Below are 7,477 nucleotides of genomic sequence, written 5' to 3'. Positions count from 1 at the left end.
GAGAGAATTAAAACGAGCCAATGGAATTGGCATGCAAAATTTGCATTCCGCAGCCCGCCTACCAGCGCGGGTATAAAGGGCGGAAGTAAATATTGCGCAATGCTTTTCGCTGAGGAGCCGAACAGTGTCCAGTCCTCCGCGAAGGTACAGCAACATGGCGAAGGGACGACACGTCTCCGTTCCCTGTACTCAGGGAACGAGGGTTACATACGTAACCGAGACGTTCCCTTTCGTCCTGGGAACTCCAACGTGTCGTCGGGGAGTTCCCTGACGAATTGGGATCCCTAACAAAACGCCATGGTGCTGGCCCCTTCCAGCGCCCAGCTAAGCTACCCTAAGCAGTTTCACAAATTACGGGAGCTAGCAAGGGAGTCACACTGCTGTTCCGCAAGACCCACACAGTGGATTGGATAACACTGGGAAAGCGTGCCCAACCCGAAAAAGGGGGAAGGGAACGCTGCGGAAGCCAGATGCCTGAAGAAGGCCTGGAATACACATATGTACTAGCCCAGGGGGATAGTGAAACATATGGCAGTCCCTGAGGTAGTCCCCTCCAATGGGAGTGGGAGCATACTCAACAGGGACGACAGAACGAGTCTGTCAAGGGGAAGACACGGCTGAACTGCACGTGGCATAATGGGTCACCGAAGAGACCACTGGACATAACACCCAGTCTACACAACAACTCCCCTAGAGGTAGTAGACCTGGCGCCGGCGGTCCGCCACGCCTGGCACCGAAGGGGTGATGGAGGAACTCACGAGGCTAACCAACGTAGGGCGCCAACGGAGCGAAAGACGCACGTATCCGGCTGAGGCACGGAGTGGCGTAGCAAGCCGACACAACCTATTCCCTCACACCACTGGCCGTAGCGAGTACTCGGGAGGAAATAGGTTCCACACGTAGGCTATAGAATCTAGCGAACGTGTTCGGTGTCGCCCAGCCCGCAGCTCTACAATGTCTGTCAGCGAGGCGCCTTGAGCCAACGCCCAGGAGGCGGCAACACCTCTCGTAGAGTGAGCACGCAACCTGGGAGGACAAGGCTCACCCGTAGCTTCATACGCTAGGGTGATAGCATCCACTAACCAGTGAGCTAACCTCTGCTTGGAGACGGCCTTCCCCTTCTGCTGGCCTCCGTAACAGACAAAGAGCTGATCTGAGGTCCTGAAGCTTTGCGTTCTGTCAGTGTAAACCCGCAGGCGCGGACTGGACAGAGAAAAGCTAGGGCTGGGTCTGCCTCCTCCTGGGGCAGCGCTTGCAGGTTCACTACCTGATCCACGAAGGGAGTGGTAGGAACCTTGGGCACATATCCGGGCCGGGGTCTCAATATACGCGAGAAGGCCCGGCCCGAACTCTAGGCACGATTCGTCGACCGAAAAAGCCTGCAGATCCCCGACCCTCTTAAAAGAGGCCAATGCCAACAGGAGCGCTGTCTTACTGGACAGGATATTCAGCTCCACTGTCAGCAAGGGCTCAAAGGGAGGACTTTGAAGAGCTCTCAGTACCAGAGCTAGGTCCCAAGAGGGTACAGAGTGCAAAACACGAGGTGGATTTAACCTCCTAGCACCCTTGAGGAATCTGATGATCAGGTCGTGCTTCCCCACGGACTTACCTTCTACTACATCGTGATGTGCGGCTATTGCGGCAACATACACTTTGAGGGTGGAGGGAGACCGCCTTCGCTCCAACCCATCTTGTAGGAAGGAAAGCACGACTCTGATCGGGCAAGTTCGGGGGTCCTCCTGGTGGGAGGAACACCATTCGACGAATAGGTTCCACTTCAACGCATAGAGGCGCCTCGTAGAGGGGGCTCTAGCAGAAGTGATGGTGTTTACCACTGCCTGTGGTAGATCACCTAGAACCTCCGCGTCCCGTCCAGGGACCAGACATGGAGTTTCCAGAGGTCTGGACGCGGGTGCCATAGAGTGCCCCGTCTCTGAGAAAGGAGGTCCTTCCTCAGAGGAATCGGCCAAGGAGGGGCTGTCGTGAGGAGCATGAGTTCCGTGAACCAAGTCCTGGTGGGCCAATACGGCGCCACTAACAGGACCTGCTCCTCGTCCTCCCTGACCTTGCACAGAGTCTGTGCAAGAAGGCTCACTGGGGGAAACGCATACTTGCGCAGGCCCCGGGGCCAGCTGTGAGCCAGGGCATCCGTGCCGAGGGTCCCCTCGGACAGGGAGTAAAACCACTGGCAATGGGTCGTGTCCGGAGAGGCAAACAGGTCTACCTGTGCGACTCCGAAAACACTCCAGATCAGCTGAACCGCCTGGGGATGGAGTCGCCATTCTCCTGGCAGGGGAGGCAACCGTGAAAGCTCGTCTGCCACACGGTTGAGCTCCCCTGGAACATGAGTGGCGCGAAGCGACCTCAGATGCTTCTGACTCCATAGGAGGAGGTGGGAGGCGAGTCGCGACATGCGGCGGGAGCGTAGACCACCTTGTCGGTTGATGTACGCAACGGTCGCAGTGCTGTCCGTACGGACCAGTACGTGCTTGTCTTTGAGAAGCCCCTTGAGGCGGCACAAAGCCAAGCGTACTGCTTGCAACTCTAGGCAGTTGATATGCCAATGCAGCTGGGGCCCCGTCCACAGACCCGAGACTGCATGCCCTTTGTACGTGGCCCCCCACCCCATGGTAGAGGCATCTGTGAAAACCACAGCATGCCTGGAAACCTGGACTAGGGGCCTACTCCAGCCCGTAGAAACGCAGGATCCGACCACGGGGAGAAGGTTTGGCGACAGTGCGGGGTTACTTTGACCCGGAACGTGCCGCTCTGCCACGCCCACCTCGGGACTCGATCGTGAAGCCAGTGCTGGAGCGGTCTCATATGTAACAGGCCGAGCATCATTACTGCGGCTGCCATATGCCCCAGGAGCCTCTGAAATTGTTTCAGTGGAACCGCTGTCCTGCCTCGAAAGACCTGAGGCAGGTGAGCACTGACTGGACGCGCTCCTCCGTGAGGCGCGCAGTCTGGCGACCAAGTCCAACTCCATACCGAGATAAGAGATCCTCTGCACGGGGCAGAGTTTGCTCTTGTCCCAGTTGACCTGAAGCCCCAACCGGCTGAGGTGCCGAAGCACCACGTCCCTGTGATCGCACAACACATCTCGCGAGTGAGCCAGAATGAGCCAGTCGTCGAGATAGTTGAGAATGCGAACGCCTTGTTCTCTCATGGGAACAATGGCCGCCTCCGCGACTTTCGTGAAGACGCGGGTCGACAGGGCCAGCCCGAAGAGTAAGACCTTGTACTGACACGCTCGACCCTCGAAAGCAAACCGTAGAAACGGTCTGTGACGAGGAAAAATCGAGACGTGAAAGTACGCGTCCTTCAGGTCGATCGCTGCAGACCAATCCTGGGGACGGATGCACTCGAAAATGCGCTTCTGCGTGAACATTTTGAACAGGAGTTTGTGCAGGGCCCGATTCAAAACTCGCAGATCCAGGATTGGCCGTAACCCACCGCCTTTCTTGGGTACAATGAAGTAGGGGCTGTAAAACCCGGACCTCATCTCGGCAGGAGGGACCGGCTCGATCGCGTCCTTCGCCAGCAGGACATCGATCTCTTTCCGCAGGACAGGGGCATCCACTGACCACACACGGGTGAAGTGGATGCCCCTGAACCTGGGAGGCCGGCGTGCAAACTGAATTGCATAGCCGAACCGAATGGTGCGGATGAGCCATCGAGACGGACCCGGAAGCGCTAGCCAGGCTTCTAGGTACCGAGCCAATAAGCCCACCCGAACCACCGGCGTACCCGCGGAGGGGCAGCGAGGTGGAAGGCCGGGACCCGGCTCCAGTGGCAATGTAGCCACTGGAAGCGGGGTCTGGGCGGTCCACCGTGGGGCAGACGGTAGAGAGAGCTCGTTGGCTTTCTGCTGCGGGCTGCCCGGTGGCGAAGGGAGGGGGAGAGACGAAGAACGAGGCCCTGACTCCTCGTGTCCTGGTCTCTGCGCCTCCGGGCCCAGCTGCAGACCGGAGCGACGCAGACGGGGCTGCGTCACTGCTATCTGCAAGCTGGGGAGAGGGGAACGGGAGTGGTGCAGCTCGGGGGCAGCACGCACTGCCATTCTGACCCTCTCGGACGGAGGAAACTGGTCTTATTATACTGCCAGTCTCGACCGTGAGGGGAAACGAGGAACGAGGCCCGGGGGCGTCGAGTCCTGGTTTCCCCTCACCCAGCGAGAGACGAGAGTGACAAGGCCGCAGCCCTCACTGTCATCTGAACACTGGGGCCCGTGAACGACTCAGAGGAAGTGGACTGCTCAAACTTTGAGTACCGCTGATTACAGGATAACCAGCGGCGGAACAGAAACGAAATTCTCCACCCGGCCCTCCCCCGGGGGAAGGAGTGGTAATGACACGCACTCCCAAGAGCAGAACGTCACATACTCTGGGTCGCTCCTCTCAGGGTTGTTTCCCTTCCCTTTGCTGGGGGAAAACAAACTCCGAGCGGGCTGGTTTTGAGGTGCCTCTGGACCACAGTGTGGACATCGTCTAACCGAGGGCCAGCGCTGTGACTAATCACGGTCAGTCACTAAGCACAGCTCAACCCCGAGTTAGAACTACGCACGTGCAGTGGTAGTGAGAGAGGAAAAACTTCTGCAGATTTAGGCATGTTTGGCTTGCCATATTGGCACCAAAAATGCTTCCATACTGCCAAAATTCTTCACACACATCCAGGCGCTTTAGAACAGCCCAGGAAAGTGTGGCCGTTAAGTCTGAATCTTCAGCATGAGAACACACCATTATAGTAGGAACTCAGCATCATTTCCAGAATATAACCGCCCTCTCTCCGATGTAGCGATCGACATCTGTCCTCCCTGGGGCCCCGAATGAAATGCCTGGTCCCTCATGAGAAGGACCAGAAACCCATTCGAAAGCCTCGACGGCACACGGCACGCTGAACTGCTCCAACCTTTACGTGAAAGGGGAGGCGAACAACGCGCCGACGTGGTCATGCACTCCTAAGAGAACATGAACCACCCACGAACGCAGTCTCAACACACTGATTAGGCATGTGAAACCGTGATCGTGGCCGTCAACCAGGCATGCAAGATAGTGAACGTGGCCATCGCTTCGATGACACACGGCACGCTGGACGCTCAAGCCCTCAGGCAGGCGAACAACGTGCCGACGTGGTCATGCTCTCATGAGAAAGCATAAACCACCCACGAACACAATCTCAGCATGTTTGCGATGCGCTAGAGGAGTGAGTGGGTCGTGCTCACTGAAACCCTCAGATCACCAATGTTATTCGCCAAAGCAGCCCTCTCCTGGTGCACCAGAAGAGAAACTGAATCGGGAAATAAGCAAAGGGACTCACCTCATAGAGGCACGCGAGTCTTGATCTTGACTACGCATCTTGAGCGCCGAATGACGCGCGCTGGGTTGCCGTGACAACCCGCGCTGTCAGCCGGCGCTCGACGGCACACGGCACGCTGAACTGCTCCAACCTTTACGTGAAAGGGGAGGCGAACAACGTGCCGACGTGGTCATGCACTGCTAAGAGAACACGAACCACCCACGAACATAGTCTCACACACTGATTAGGCATGTGAAACAATGAACGTGGCCGTCAAATAAGGACAGGAAACGATCGCATCCAGAAACACACAAGTGAAACGTCATCCTGAAAAGGACGCGATCTTCACTCGTGTTGCTCTTTCAGAAGGGAAGAAAAAATACTCTTTAACGTGCCGAGGCACAGAGGAACCACCGCGGCAGACAGACGGGGAAACTGCAAGCCCGAGTGCTGCACTCACCACCCAATACCAGCCGTTAGAACAGCTTTTGTTTTTAAAGCCAGCTGGCCGCGGGAAGCGATGGTCACTCGAAGTGCCGTCACACCAGCAACAGAGGATCTTCTCTCTCCTTCCAAAGATGACTCGTTCTTCTCTTTTTAAATGTAGCTTTCTCGAAGGACACAGCAGCTCAAAGAGACACACTGGAGGCTCCGAAGCAAAAAGCATTGCGCAATATTTACTTCCGCCCTTTATACCCGCGCTGGTAGGCGGGCTGCGGAATGCAAATTTTGCATGCCAATTCCATTGGCTCGTTTTAATTCTCTCGAAGGCAATTGGCTCCCTAGCGTGATCCCAATTCGTCAGGGAACTCCCCGACGACACGTTGGAGTTCCCAGGACGAAAGGGAACTTTATTTACCCAAGTTATCTTAACAATAATTATTGAGTTACTTGAACACAAATCAAATATTTTTTTAAGCTTAAATTGTTTGAGTTAATAAACTTAAATGATTTAAGGCAATCGGTTTCCTCAAACGGTTTGAGTTGAACTAACTCATCAGGTTTTACAGTGCACCTATAGGCCCAGAACATTTATTTTGGAAGACTACATAAGAGATTCCAGGTTTCCTAATAATTCCATAATTCCATTAATTATTCTTTCAGCTAGACTGAAATTTTGGTATTTTTTTGCACACAAATTAATCATATGACTTTAAGCTCATATAAATGCATGATTCACATTAACCACTTCTACACTTTTGGTGTATTTTATAGTTGTCAGTGATATCAGTGCAATACACATCACAGTCATTCAGTATATTCTTCAATGAACATGAGCAGATGAAAGCGAGAGAGAGAGAGAGAGAGAGAGAGAGAGAGAGAGAGAGAGAGAGAGAGCTTAAATGTTAAAGGTTAATTACCATTCATAAAATGGAGAAAGTATAGCTTTGACCATTTAGAACTTAATTAGATGGTGTGGCGTACTCAATGGTGAGAAAGAGGCAGAGACAGAGTTAACCTGTTTACAGATCCAAATTAAAGCTGACACGACAACAAAGCACCGTGAAAGAGTTAGGCAAATGAAAGAATCTGTTTTTCTGCACAAATAGGCCAATCATTTAGGACACACACTTCCACTTTCTTCCTAAGGGACTGCAGCAGCAAAGGATTTAACTCATCAAAGCATTAGTGTGTGCGCGAGTGTGACAGAGAGGGAGGGATGGAGACTGTGTGTTCACTTGTGCACATCCTTTGCCAGTATATCTGCATGTAATGAAATTGCATGTGTCCTCTGGTGCATGAGATGATTTGTTTTTGAACTTGTGTCCATGTCTATGAATGTGTGCCACCCGGACTGTGAAATGTAGGAATTTACTAATAACGATTTGCGCCCACCGATATCGCCGTTTATTTGCACTCCCTGTTTGCCGTTTCAGCATCCGAGTCACCAAGGAATTATGCAAATCAGGCAACAGCGAAAAAGTGTGATGCACTCTATCATTTTTATCTGGAAGCCACAATGCGCTGTTTTTTTTTTTGGAGTTATTTGTGATGAAAGATTTCACATTTATTTATATATGTATTTGTGTAAAATTACAAATTCAAACAATAAATATCGTTTCAGTTCAAATGGCAGCACGCAGCGTGAGTGAATCTCTTCTGCTTTACTAGCACTAGCACGACATAAACATGAATCAACATGAAAAGGTATGTTGAAAGATACACTATAACTCAGCC

Source organism: Rhinichthys klamathensis, unplaced genomic scaffold, assembly GCF_029890125.1.
Source record: "Rhinichthys klamathensis goyatoka isolate OS25496 unplaced genomic scaffold, OSU_Roscu_1.1 h1tg000056l_1, whole genome shotgun sequence".
NCBI lineage: Eukaryota > Metazoa > Chordata > Actinopteri > Cypriniformes > Leuciscidae > Rhinichthys > Rhinichthys klamathensis.
The sequence above is the reverse complement of the archived record's forward strand: the minus strand, read 5'-3'. Positions refer to the sequence as shown.